Genomic DNA, 14,459 nt, shown 5'->3' with positions numbered 1-14,459 from the left:
GCTCACCTTCCCTGTACTTGTTGGGCACCCGAAACCCTCCAGGCAAACGAGCGAAATTTGACTGGAGGACAATACGTAAGGTGAATACTAATTACTAATTAGAATACTGTATAGTCTCCCTGGTGAAGTGTCTGATAGATAATGATGTACTGCGACACCAGAAAGGGAGGAGGTACGTGAACTGAATAAACCAATAACATTAATTGCCGTTATTCATTGATAAATTTAAAATGGCAGGCTAGGGGTGGGGAGACACCATGAAATAATCAAGCCACCCCTACAAGGTGTCGTTTTCTGTCAATCTGGGGCGATGAGGCGCCACTTGCAACTTTACTGAAGAGCCCGATCGTCTGTTTATACTCTCCTTCATAGGTAATGCATTCTATCCTCTATCTATCTTCTATGTATCCCCCCTGTAAGACATCTCACCAGCCAAAATAAATAAATAAAACAGGATAGAATGCCTTAAAAACAAACAACAACAACAAAATGATATAAATAAAGACACTGAAAGATTGAGAAAAAAATGAGGAAACATTACAAAATTTCATCGACTTGTTAATAAAAAAAGAAAACTACTTTGATATATAGGATACTATCTTCGATAAATTGCATATGTTTACACTTTACCAAAGGAAAAATAATCACTCAGTTCATCAATCAGTCAGTTAATCGGTCAATCAATCAGTCAGTTAGTCCATATCCATCCATCAATCAATCAGCTAATCAATCAGTCAATCAACTAAGCTAATCAGTCAATTTTCTAAAGACTTCCTTGTTCCTAGACGCAGCAAAAAACAGTGAGGGAGGGAGTCCGCAACCCATTGTTTACATAATGCTAGTGGTTGGTGGTGTGCTAAAATTTATCGAAAACTTGAAAATATGTCCTCAAATTACACTTCAGGCCTTAGACGAAGGTGTAAGAAGAAGACTAGCGGTAGAGGTTAAGTACAGGAGGGAGAGATATATACTGAACCGCATCACACCGGCTCGCACTCCCTCACTCCTGCTCCTCCCTACACCCATAATATAAGAGCCGCAGGAAGGAAGATAGGCAGATAAATGTGAGTTGTTACGTGTTTGTTGATACTTTGTTTAGGTAACTTAATGTCATTCCCCTTTATTTATTTTATTCCCTCCACATGTCATTCCCTTAACATGTCATTTCATTTATTTAATTTCCTTTATACATGTCGATCATTCCCTTCATTCCCTTTTCATGTCATTCCCTTCATGTCATTTTGTTTATTTTGTCATTTTATTTGTTTTGTTCCCTCTTCATGTCATTCCCTTAGTTCATGTCATTTTATTTATTTCATTCCCTCTTCATATATACATGTCTACCCTTTTATTTATTCTATTCCCTTTTATTTTTATTCGTTGATAGTTAATTTGTAGGTAAAGGTAACTCTTCCGGTCATTCCCTTAAATGTATTCCCTTTTTGATGGATTGTATTACGCGTAAGAATGTTAATTGCATGGTGATTGGTGGATATGCTTTTAATAGTTTGTCTGTACTGTGTTGTGGTGAGGGAGTGTTGTAGGGGGTGGAATCTGAGATGATATATAAGCAGTTGATTCTACCTGTAGTTTTAATTTTGTCTTGTCAAAGTTATTGCTTAGGTAATGTATATGTGATTGTTAAGTGGAGATTATCTGATTCTTATTATATATACTGCAGTTTTCTCGTTTCCTTCTTTCTCCGCTGCGATGAGTTCTTAGGTAGCCTTGACCATGTTAGGGGCTCTGAGCTATTGCCTTGATGATTAGTGATGACCAAAATATTTATATAGATGTAACAAGCAGACATGCATGAGCCGCTGTACAAATACTCGTGTTACTCCTGAAGGGTGTAGAGAAAACGAAGTATTGAGTGGGAGACTGGAACGAATAGAACCCCCCCCCCCTCCACCCCTTATGTGTTTTATATATCCATATATTATTGTTATCGGAGTTCAAAAGTATAATTGAATAGCATCGAAATTGCTACTTATTAAGAATTCGTTAAAGAAATGTGCTCAATTTTTTGTATTTTAAAAAGGCCGTTTGGGTGTAAGAATTAAAAAAACGAAAAAACGAAGAGAAAATATAGAAATAAAGAAAAAAAAATAGAGTAAATTCACTTACTTAATCATGTTTATAAAATAATGCTACTCCTCCTCCGCCTCCTCCTTCTTCTCCTCCTCCTTTTTCTTATTCCTCTTCTCCTCCTCTTCAAGCACAAAACACTGTAAGCCTGCCTGTAGAAAAGCGAATACCTTGCACAGGTTCATCGCTCGCGTGGAACTTTATATGTAAGACCCCGGTAACTCCATCTTCGTACAGCTCGTTGGCGACTTTTCCTGGAATATGTAGCGCGACTCTAGTTCTCCATTTACATGAAGGACATCGAATTACTCTAGAGAGAAACTCGACGCGCAACGAAAAGTAGACTGTTAAGATCAGATCGTTGATCGTATGAAGAAAGACTCCAGCGACTCGACTTCTTTAATCTGGATACAGGTCTTCAAGTACCAGAACAAGTCAGCTCCAAATTAACCCGGTTAGTAGAAATACCAGTTTACCGATCCAAGCGAGATGATTCAACACTGGCAGTGGCAGAGTTTTTTCGAATCGAGTCAGCCGCCTTTGGGACAAGTTTCCTGCACTTGATCGTGTGAAAACATATTAAGAATCGCACTGACCGCCACTCCAGCGCGGCATGATTTGATTGAACGCTCCGCTTCAAACGTGCAGTGAGTGCTTTGATTTGTTCTGCATTTTGCTGCAGTGTTTGTCGAACGGCTTATATTACTAAAGCAGGCAGTTTCTGTTTCTCCTCCTCCTTTGTTTCCTCCACCCAGGGAATCCACATTCACCGTCCCGTCTCGTTCCTCCATTTCCTATCCTCCTCCACCTGTACCCTGAAATCCTCCTCCTCCTCCTCCTCCAGTACCTCCCACTACTCTTCGTCCTCGTACTCGTTTTCCTTGTCCTCTCACCGCTACCACTGCCCCCTCCCTCTCTCTCTCCTCCTCCTCCTCTTCCTCCTCTCCTTCACCTTTGAACTCGACAGCCTCATTAACGTTATTCTTGTCTCTCTCACTTAATTACGGTGAAGGATGAGGCGAGGTGAGCCTCGAGCGGCGTCTCTCTCTCTCTCTCTCTCTCTCTCTCTCTCTCTCTCTCTCTCTCTCTCTCTCTCTCTCTCTCTCTCTCTCTCTCTCTCTCTGTCTAGTGTTTCCTATAGTGGTCAATTACCATAACAAGTCGATGGAATGAGTGACCGGTCGATCCCTCCCTCCCTTCCTCCCTCCCTCCCTCCCTTTCCTTCCTCCTCTTCTTTCCTCCTCTCTCCGTTCCTTCCTCTTCGCTTTCCTACTATTCTCTCTTGTTGCCTATTTTTCTTTTTATATTCCATCTGTTTCCTCTTTTTCTTTAGTTCTGATCAGCTTTCTCTTTCTTGTATTCTTTATCTTTTTTCTTTCTTTTTCGTTCTTTCTTTTTTATTCCCTCGCATCTTTAATTTCTTCCTTTCTACCCTCATCTTTATTCACTCCTTTTCTTCTCCCTTTTATTATTTTACCTCCCTTTTTTTTGCTTTTTTCTTCCTCTCCTTCCTTCCTTCCGTCCGTCCTTTCTACCTTCCTTCCTTCCTTCCATCCTTCCTTCCTTCCCATCCTCCTTCACAATATTCTCCTCCACAACTTTGCTCCTTCTTACCGCTCTCTTCTTCTCAGCCTCCCTTCCTCCCTTTCTCCCTTCCTTTGTCTCCTCTTTCCGTACTTTTCTCCCTGTCTTCGTTTTTCTTCCTCTGTGACCCTGTTTCTTTTTTCTCTCCCTTCTTTTCTTCCTTTTCTATGTTCGTTTCTTTTCCTTCCTTGCTCCTCATCCTCTCTACCTTCCTCTCCCTGTCTTTTTCTCCCTTCATCTTTCCTTCCTTCTCTCCGTTCATCTCCCTTCTCTTCCTGTTTTGCTTCCCATCGTCTGTCTCCCTCCTTCTACTTCTCCCTTTCTGTACATCTCCCAGTCTTCTTCCTTGCCTTCTTACCTCCCTGTCTACCTCCCTCCATCTCTCCAACCCTCTCTTCCTGCCACTCTCCCTCTATGTCTTCCTCTCTTCCTCTATGCGCCCTAGCCTCCGTTCTCGCCTTCCTTCCTCTCTACTTCCCTGTCCCCTCCTATCCTCCCTCCTCTCTTCCTCCCGCTGCCCCCCACCCCCCCCGCCCCCCCGCCGTGTGTCCTGGCGGCGACAAGACTCACACTAAGGGCGAGGCATGCAAATGTTGATGGCCGGACGGCGGTCAATCAATGGTGGCCAGCATGGGTGGGAGAGGGGAGGAGGAGGGAAGCAGGGAGGTAGAGGAGAGCGGTTGGGAAGAGAGGGAGGAAGATGGAGGAGGAGGAGGAGGAGGCTGAAGGGGGAAGAGAAGTGGGGAAGAGGAGGAGGAGGAGAAAGGGCGAGATGGGAAGAAGGAAGGAACAAGGGAGTTAGGGAGGAAGAGGAGGAGGAAGAGGGAGAAAGGGGAAGGTGGAAGGAGGAAAGAGGGAGACAGAGGAAGGAATTTGGAAGAAGAGGAAGGTGGGGGAGTTAGGGAGGAGAGGGAGGAAAAGGAGGAGAGTTATAGAGGGAGAGAGGGGAAGAAGAGGATGAGGGGAAGATTGTGAGGGATTTACACAGATTTACATATAAATTCAGACCACACAGACCCAATGGTTCAGACTAGGTGATTTGTCCTTGAACCTAAGTGAAATTATATAAATCATGTGTCACCAAAACTGCATTTCTACTTTAGTAAATGTTAAGTTGAAAGAAGTGTCGGTCGAGCTTGTTTTTAAAGGATTCAGTCGTGTTGCACTGGATCACTGAAGGCGGGAGTTTATTCCATTCTCGCACTACGACGTTGGTGAAGAAAAAATTGGTGCAGTCTGAATTTACTTGTTCAGACTTAAGATTCGTGCCATTCTTTCTTGTTCGCAAAGTGTCATCGATCATAAACAATTTTGATTTGTCCACATTCGTAAAACCATTGAGTATTTTGAAACATTCGATCAATTTTCCTCGGAACGCCCTCCCCTCCCCTCCCCTCCCGTCCCCTCCCCTATCCAGCCAGGTACAGGTTGAGGGGAATCTGTCAAGCTGTTCAGAACCAATTGTTGCCCCGAGATTACTTTCGGCGAGGGGAGGGGGGAGAGGGGAGAGAGGGGGGATGAGTGTCTGGGAAAGGGAGAGAACCAAGAGATTTCCAGGGCAGGGGGAGAAGGAAGATTGGGGTGAGGGTGGTTGCAGGTGGAGGAATAGATGAAAGGGAGAAGGTAGAGGAGAGAGGGGAGGGGAGATGAGGGAGAGGGATAGGGAGAAAGTGAACAGGGTGCCATTGAAGAGGGAAGGGAGAGGGAGAGGGTGAGGGTCGTTGCAGGTGGGGGAAACAGGTGAAAGTGAGAGGGGACCTCTCGAGAGGGGAGAGGAAAGAGAGGGGAGATAAGGGAGAGGGAGAAAGTTAAGAGGGTGCCACTGAAGAGGGAAGGGAGAGGGAGAGGGTGAGGGAGACTGCATGTGGGGGGAATAGGTGAAAGGGAGAGGGTATAAAGGGGAGAGGGAGAGAGAGGGGAGAGGGAGAGAGAGGGGAGAGGGAGAGGGGGAAATCCCATTACTTGAGGCGCCGAGACCCTGTGCAGAGAGTGATGATCAATGGGCGTCTCTCTCTCTCTCTCTCTCTCTCTCTCTCTCTCTCTCTCTCTCTCATTTGAGGAAGTAAAGGAATCCACATATTTTTTTTCTTTTTCTTTTCTTCTTCTTCTTCTTCTTCTTCTCCTCCTTCTTCTTCTTCTTCTTCTTCTTCTTCTTCTTCTCTTCTTCCTCTTCCTCCTCCTCCTCCTCCTTTAATATACCTAATTCTCTCTTCTCTGCCTTTTTCCCCTCTTTTTCTCCCCTCCCCTTCCCCCCTTCCCCCATGACCCCCGGGGCAGAGGTCACTCCCGGGGGGCGGCGTGGTCAGTGCACATCTTTAATTGGTCGTATAATGTGAGAGGGGGGGGGGGGGGAGGTCGTTTATCCGGTGGGGGGAGAGGGGAGGAAAGGGGGGTGTTATGATTTGGGGAGGGTGGTCATAAAGGAGCCTTGGGGGTGAGGGAGTGTGGTGGGGAGGGGAGGAGGAGAGAGTGGGGAGTTGGGAATAGGAGGAAGTTAGGGAGGAGAAGGAGGAGGTAGGGAAGAAAAAGGAAAAGAGGGAGGAAGAGGAAGGGGAGGGAATAAGGGAGGGAGAGAGCGTGGGGAGGCATGGGGTGTAAGGGAATGCATTGTCACTTTAAGGGGAGGGGCTTGGGGAGGTATAAGTCTGGGAGGGGTGAAAGATAGCCGAAGGGGTGAGAATGGGGTGGAAAGGGATGCTGTGGGGAGCATAGTGTAGGGTTCGAAAAAGGGGTGTATAGAGGTGAGGGGGGCAAGAAGGGGCGCTTAGGTGGTACGTGGGGGAGACGGGGTAGAGAATAAGCAGTGGGGTGAGTATGGGGTGGGGAGGTTATGAGATGTAGGGGTGCACGAGCATGGGAGATTGGGGGGAGAGGAGGTATAAGTCATGGGGATTATAGGATGGGGGAGATTTTGATATTGGGAGGGGTACGTGAGAGCTGAGAATGGGGTGAGAGGGGAAGGGAGTGTGGAGGGTAATGAGAGGGTGGGTCAAGGGTGCGTGTGTGGGGTGAAAGGGAATGGGGGGGGTATGTGAGGGGGTGCATAAGATTTTGGGGAGATGGTGGTCGGGGTGCGTCTGTAGAGAGTATGGGGAGAGATCGCGGTAGGGGGGGTGAGGTTGGGGGTGATGGGGGGTGGAGGGTGCGTGGGTCTGCGTCCTATTGACCAGTGGCCACTAAGGGCGGGGCGGAGGTCAGTTTGTCTTTTATTTGCCGTATTTTCCTGACAGTCGTTAATTGATTACGAAACCTTGCGAGAAATCCACCATGTGTGTGTGTGTGTGTGTGTGTGTGTGTGTGTGTTTGTTTTTCTTTATTTTCTTCCTTTTTTTGCTGTAATTCTGATAGTGGAGTATAAGTAGTAGTAGTAATAGTAGTAGTAGTAGTAGTAGTAAGATGATAGCAAAAAGTAATGGTAGTAAGTGTATGTAGTAATGTTTATATAGTAGTAACAGGAATAGTGGTAGTGATGGTGGTGGTGGTGGTGATGGTGGTGATTTATGAGAATGGTGTTGATGGTCACTGTTTCTGAGGACACTGGTGATGATGGTAATGATGAAGGGGAGGTCATAACACACACACACACACACACACACACACACACACACACACACACACACACACACACACACACACACACACACACACACACACACACACACACACACACACACACACACACACACACACACACACACACACACTATATGGTTAAATGTTGAGACGTAGATAAATTGATATGAAGATAGATAGATAGATAGATAGATAGATAGATAGATAGATAGGTAGATATCCCCTTGTTCAATTTCTTCCCCTTATTAAATTTCTTCCCCTTGTTCAATTTCTTCCCCTTGTTCAATTTCTTCCCCTTATTCAATTTCTTCCCCTTATTCAATTTTTTTCCTTTCCCCTACTTTCTTTTCCCCTCCTCTCTTCGGATCTTTTCTCTTCTCCCCTCATCCTCTTTCCTCCTTTCCCTTCTCCAATCCTTTCACTCTTCTCAATTTCTATTCCCTTTCTGTCCGTCAGCTGATTCTCCTCTTCTCCCCTCTCTCCCTCCCTTCTCTTCTCTCCAATCCTCTCCCTTTTCCTCCCTTCTCCCCTCTTCCTTTCCTCTCTCCCCTTTTCTTTCTCCCTCCCCTTCCTCTCCCCTCTCCCCCTCCTCCCCCTTTTTCTCTCCCCTCCCTTTCTCCCTCCCCCTCCTTCTCCCCCATTCCTCTCCCTTCTCCCCCCGTCTCCCCCAAGGCAATGGGCGTAGGAGGATCGTATGTCAACACAGGACAGAACCTGCAACTCAAATACTATGAGAGAGAGAGAGAGAGAGAGAGAGAGAGAGAGAGAGATCTATCATAGTGGTGTTGATGGTATTAATGAGGAAACTGTGTGTATGTGTGTGTGTGTGTGTGTGTGTGTGTGTGTGTGTGTTGTATAAGAATTTGGCTACTTATTTCTACTACTACTACTACTACTAAGATTGATACTACTACTTTTTTAACGATGGAATAGCTGTAGTAGTAGTAGTAGTAGTAGTAGTAGTAGTAGTAGTAGTAGTAGTAGTAGTAGTAGTAGTATAAATGTTTGTATATTGCTCTCATAAACTTAGTTCTAGAAAATAGTGTGATTTCATAGATAATTGAAATGGTCTGAAAACAAATGAAAAGATCAGTCAACAAAATTATCAGGCATTCAGTGAGATATGAATTATTACGAGTACAAACCTTGCCGACGGAGCGTTAACTCATCCCTCATTCAACACACATCCATTATATATCCCTGGTATCATCCCTTATCCTTCCATTATCCATCCCTTAGGTATCCATTATCCTTTCATTTATAATCTTTTCCATCTATTAATTTTTTCATTTTTCTTATCCTCTATCCATTCAGTCTTCTATTGTATCCTATCCACCCAATTATCCTTCCATTTACTATACTTTATTCATCCATTTTCATCCATTTCCTCCATCCACCCCGTATTCATCCTCCCATTTATCCACTCATCCATTTCGCCCAAGCAACTGAGATTCAAGACGCCAAATATTGCAACCCGCACCCCAGTCTTGACCAACCGTATTCTGCTGGTGATTCTGCTGGAGGAGGAGGGAACCATCTCACCCCTCCCCACCCTTCCCTTCTCTTCCCTTCCCTCCCCTTCCCTCCCCTCCCTCCCCTCCCCTCTTTCCCTCCCTCCCAGCCTGCCTACCTGCCTGGCTGCCTACCTGTACATATTTGATAGGCAATCATGGAAGGCAGCCACAGTATCTGCAACATTTAGTGATCAGTCCCACCGCCGCTCTGAGGGTGGCGCTGCTGGATAGCCCTGCTCAAGATGGGGGGCAAACATTGGTGTGTGGGGGGTGGGGTGGGAGGGGGCGGAGGGGGGCGGTAGAAATAGGAGGGAAGATGGATAGTGAGGTGTGGGGGGAAAGGGGGGGGAGAGAGAGAGAGAGAGAGAGAGAGAGAGAGAGAGAGAGACTGGGCAGCTCCAATTACACGAATGTATTTTTTCTTTTCCTCCTCCGAAAGAAAGGCAATTTTTCCCTTTTCATTCCATCTTTTTCTTTTGTATCTTTTTAGTAAGTCAGTTATATGCACATCATTGGTCCGTGTGTGTGTGTGTGCGTGTGTGCGTGTGTGTGTGTGTGTGTGTGTGTGTGTGTGTGTGTGTGTGTGAGTGTGTGTGTGTGTGTGAGGAATTCAAACTAATGGGACACACACACACACACAAGAGAGAGAGAGAGAGATTCACACACACTCATCCTGGTCTCTGTAAAGCCCAATTCCTTTGCCTCAGTGTAATAATATTTGCCTCTGTTATGATATCCTGCATTAATGAGGATTTACTGTGGAGGGCGGCCGGGAGGAGGAGGAGGAGGAGGAGGAGGGCGACCAGGAGGAGGAGGAGGAGGAGAAAGATGAGCAAGAGGCAAGAGGAGTAAATGTAAGAGGAAGAGAGTGAGACAGATAAAGAGAAGAAGGAAAAGGATGATGAAGGGGAATAACCAAGGCAAGAGAATACAGAGATACTGATATAGATGGTGATGAAGATGGTGATGAAGATGGTGATGAAGATGGTGATGAAGAGGTTGAATAGGAGTTACAACATGATAGGATGATGATGATGATGATGATGATGAATAAGAATAAGAATAATGATAATAATGATAAGGAAATAAAAATAAAAATAAAAGAAAATAGGAGGAGGAGGAGAAGAAGAAGAAGGAGGAGGAGAAGGAAGAAGAGAAGGAAGAATAAGGATAAGGAGTCCACTGATACCTGTGTGTGTTAAATGCAGAGAGAGAGAGAGAGAGAGAGAGGGTCCCAACTCTAAATATTTACCTCTTATTCTCTCTATAGAGGCGCCATATTCTCCTCCAACACACTCACAATCTCTCTCTCTCTCTCTAATATAAAAAAAAAATGAGGGGAAGTTTGCGAGTATCTCATGACCTCATTATCTGTTTTTTTTTGTGAATATAATAAATAACGCAAAAAAAAATATCAGTAACGTTTTCCTCTATTACTAAGTTTCGAGGGTAATTTATAGTTTCTTTACTAATATCGCGATTTTTATTACATTTTAATTATTGCTTTTCTCGGTTCACATAGCTACGACAAGTATATGTTTTTAACGATTATATTACGGAAGTTTTCACGTTTCTTGACTTCCTTCTGTTTTTTGTTTTGTTTTGCTAATTATGTGAAATATCATTATATAGGTTAATATCTTGCTTTGTGTCTGTGCCATTAAGCTATTCATGTTGAGTAGATGCGGCAGCTCCACGCACACAGCTCTATTGAACGGAGTCAAAGGCTTCGTCTCATTAGCTCCTCTCCTCTAATTGACTGCTTTCTACCTCTTAAGATCCACTGTAATGCTGCTTTCTTTCTATTTTGTATCAGTATTTTCATGCTAATTGCTCCTTTGAACTTGCTAACTCAATGCCTTCATTCCCCTCGCGTCCTCGCTGTTCTTGGCTTTCTACTCCATTTCATCCCTATGCTGTCCAACTTTCTAAAGCAAGAGTCAGCCAGTATCTTCATTATTTCAACTCTATCACTAGTAAATTCTGGAGCAGCCTTCCCTAGTCCGTATTTCCCCATGCATATGACTTGAACACTTTCTATACGATCAAATTCCAAATCCGCTCGTATCCAATCTAAATTGACCACCTTGTTTTTTTGGATCTGTTCTTTTGTGTGAACCGTTTTCTGCAGGCTTTTTTTTCATTTGTATTTTTTTTTTGTCATAACCCTGAGTTGCCTCATTTACCACAAGATAAAAATGATATGAAATACTCCACAGATACAAACATGCTTACTAAGAGTCCATTAATTCATCCTATTTTTCTTCATTAAAGTTACTCTTAATATCATTTTTACATCGCATTATGGATTGCTTCGCCTCCTCCTGCGCCTGTAAGCCTTTGTGGTAATCACGTCGGCGAGAGATTTCCTTCAGCAGCCCCGTCAAAAGAGTTCGTTTCTTAGCGGCCGCGAATCAATGGCCATTATGTTAACACTACACAGGTGCTCCAGGCCGGCCCGCGCGTGTCCTACCTGTGCTACCTGTGTGTACCTGTAGTTCGGCGCAGGTGTTCCTCTCCCCTCCCCTATCCTCCCCTCTCTCCACTTACCTGACCATATAATCAAACATTCCGTCGCCCAAGCAGTGGCAAGTTCACATATTTGACATGGTTTTCGTAGTTGTGGATTTTCTCAGGGTAGTTTTATGACCCTTGTGGTAGTTTGGCAAGCCTTCTTTACCATGGACTCTAAAAAACACTCATGAGAACGCAATATACCGCTTTTTTTGGTCCTTAGAAATAATTGATGTGAGAGTCGGTAGCGTCTAAGATGACCGAGCCAAGTTCCCCTGTATTTCATTTCCTTTAGGCCGTTTCTGTTAAATTCTAGGGGTTTCTCCCATACGTTTTCACTTACATCCCGTTCCTTCATTCCTTCTCTCTCTTCCCTTCTCTTCACGTTCTTTCCTCTTGGCTTCTCTTCCCTCTTCTTTTATCACCTTCTGCTCCCTTCCCTTCCATTCCCTTTCTTTCTCTTTCCTTCCCTTCCCCTCCTCCTTTTTTTTTCTTTTCCCTTCCCTTTACGCTCCATCTTCGCCTCGCTTCCCTCTCCTTTCTTACCTTTTCCTTTCCTGTTCTTTCACTACCCTTCCAATCTCTCCATCTTTTCCCTCCTCTCCTCTTCCTTTCCTTACCTTCTTTTCCTTTCCCATACCTTACCCCTTCTCCTCTCCATACCTTCCCTTCCTTTTTACCTTCATTTCACTTCTCTTTTTCTCCCTTTCCTTTCCTTACCTTATCCTTTAATTCTCTTCCCTTCCCTTCCCGTCCCTTCCCTTTCCTTCCCTTCCATTCCCTTCCCTTCCCTTCCCTTCCCTTCCTTTCCCTTCCTTCCCTTCCCTTCCCTTCCCTTCCCTTCCCTTCCCTTTCCTTTCCTTTCCTTTCCTTCCCTTCCCTTCCCTTCCTTTCCTTTCCCTTCCCGTCCCGTCCCTTCCCTTCCCTTCCCTTCCCTTCCCTTCCCTTTCCTTCCCTACCCTTCCCTTCCCTTCCCGTCCCTTCCCGTCCCTTCCCGTCCCGTCCCGTCCCGTCCTTTCCCTTCCCGTCCCTTCCCTTCCCTTCCCTTCCCTACCCTTCCCTACCCTTCCCTTCCCTTCCCTTCCCTTCCCTTCCCGTCCCGTCCCGTCCCTTTCCTTCCTATCCCTTTTCTCCCTTTCCTCTTCCTTTTTCCTCATTCCCTTCCACCTTTTCCTTTTCTCTGTGGTGTATCTCCTCGTTTTCGTTCCTCTCATGTTAAAATGTTATCCCCTCTTCGCTTCTAATCCCTATTCTTCCCTCTCCTCCTCAACTTTGCATCCCCTTCTCTTCATATCTCCTCTACATCTACACACACACACACACACACACACACACACACACACACACACACACACACACACACACACACACACACACACACACACACACACACACACACACACACACACACCTGTTCAGTCTGTGGTGAGGGTCATTAAGGTGTTTACCTGGTGATGTAATGCCCTTCCTTCCTCTCCTCCTCCTCCTCCTCCTCTTCCTCGTCCTCGTCCTCGTCCTCCTTACCTTGCCTTACCTTCCTTTCGCCTTCGTTACCTCTAGAAATCTTGGCCTAAGAAAACTTAACCTGTCCCCTAGAAAACTTAACTTCAAAGCCTTACCTTAGAGACCTTGCCTTAAAAACCGTGTCTTAGAAAACCTGAACTTACCTCGGAAACATGGAAACAGTGAAAGGTAGGCCACAGGAAGCTTATTGGCTCGTTACGAGGTTGCCCGCTCTAGTGTTTTAATCGGCTCGACAATCACCTCGTGCCTGGAGATCAGATTAGAGCACTTCGGTACGTACGTTTAGCGTACTTCACTTGCAACGAAGGAACGGTCGATACGATTTTTGAAGGAGTGGATGATTTCTGCACTTACTATTTCTGCAGGACGGTTGTTCCAGTGGCGGATGACTCGATTTGAGAGAACTCCTGCCAATGGGGTGATGAGGTAGGGGGAGGTGGTGGTGGGGTGTTGCGGAGGTTTGTCGCAGGTGGTGGTAAGGGGTTGTGTTATACTGGTGGAAGAGGTAGGAGGAGAAGGCAATGGGTGTGGTGGTGGAGGTTGTGGAGGTGCTGTTGGTGGTGGAGGTGGTGGTGGTGGTGGAGGCAAGGAGGATAAATGGAGGTAATGAGAGTGGTAGAGGTGGATCATGATAATGGCAGTGGTGGTGGTGGTGGTGGAGGTGATGGTGGTGGTGGTGCCTGCTTGAAACTGAGGTAGGCGTGGGAGGAGGAGGAGGAAGAGGAGAAGGATGCTGCTGGATTGGGGGGGGGGGGGGTGCAGGGTATCATGGAGGAGGGGGCTGTGTGGGTAGGTGGGTGGGGGCTGCCTGCTTGAGAGTCTGAGTTAGGCGTGGGAGGAGGAGGAGGAGGATGCTGCGGGAGAAGGGGAGGGGGGATTCAGGTTATCATGGAGGCGGGGGCTGGGTGGGTAGGTGGGTGGGGGCTGCCTGCTTGTCGGGTGGGCCTGCCAACAACGTGATGAAGAGGGCAAGGGGGCTTCAGCGCTCTCTTAGTGCCTCAGGTCCTCTTGCCCTATCTGATCTTTGAATATTTTATGCTCTCATCTCCCTCCCTCCTCCCCCCCTGCCTGTACCTGCCTCTCTCTCCTTCCTCTCCCGCCTCCCTGTCTCTCCTCTCTTCGTGTGTGTCTCTCTCTCTCCTTCCCTCACTCTCCCTTCGTTTTCCTGTTTCTTCTTCCTTGTTTTCCTTTCTCTATTTCTCTCTTCATCTGCCTCCTGTCCTCGCCTTTTCTTCCTGTCTCTTCTCTCTCTTCGCGTCTCTCTCTCCTTCCGTCTCTCTCTTCGTCCTCGTTATTCTTTCTTCTCGTCTTTCTCTCTCTCTTCCTTCCTTAATCCACGTCTTTCTCCCTTTCTCTTTCTGTCTCTCCCTTCATCCTCGTCTTTCTCTGAGTCTCCCTGTTTTTCTCCTTTATTCATTCTTCATAATTCCTAGTTCGTCTTCGCCATCACCCCAGCGTCCTCCTCCTCCTCCTCTCCTCCTCCTCCTCTTTCTCCCCTTCATTTTCCTCCCTCAATGGCTCCCCTTCTCTCTATTCTCCCTCCTTACCTCCGCTCTGTCCATCATGCCCTCCCTCCCCCACTTCACCTTCTCTCTCCCTTTCTCCCTGTATGGTTTTCTCTTGCGTTTTTAATCATCACAATATTCAGTTCTTTATTATTGG

This window comes from Eriocheir sinensis, chromosome 52, assembly GCF_024679095.1.
Source record: "Eriocheir sinensis breed Jianghai 21 chromosome 52, ASM2467909v1, whole genome shotgun sequence".
Classification (NCBI taxonomy): domain Eukaryota; kingdom Metazoa; phylum Arthropoda; class Malacostraca; order Decapoda; family Varunidae; genus Eriocheir; species Eriocheir sinensis.
The sequence above is the reverse complement of the archived record's forward strand: the minus strand, read 5'-3'. Positions refer to the sequence as shown.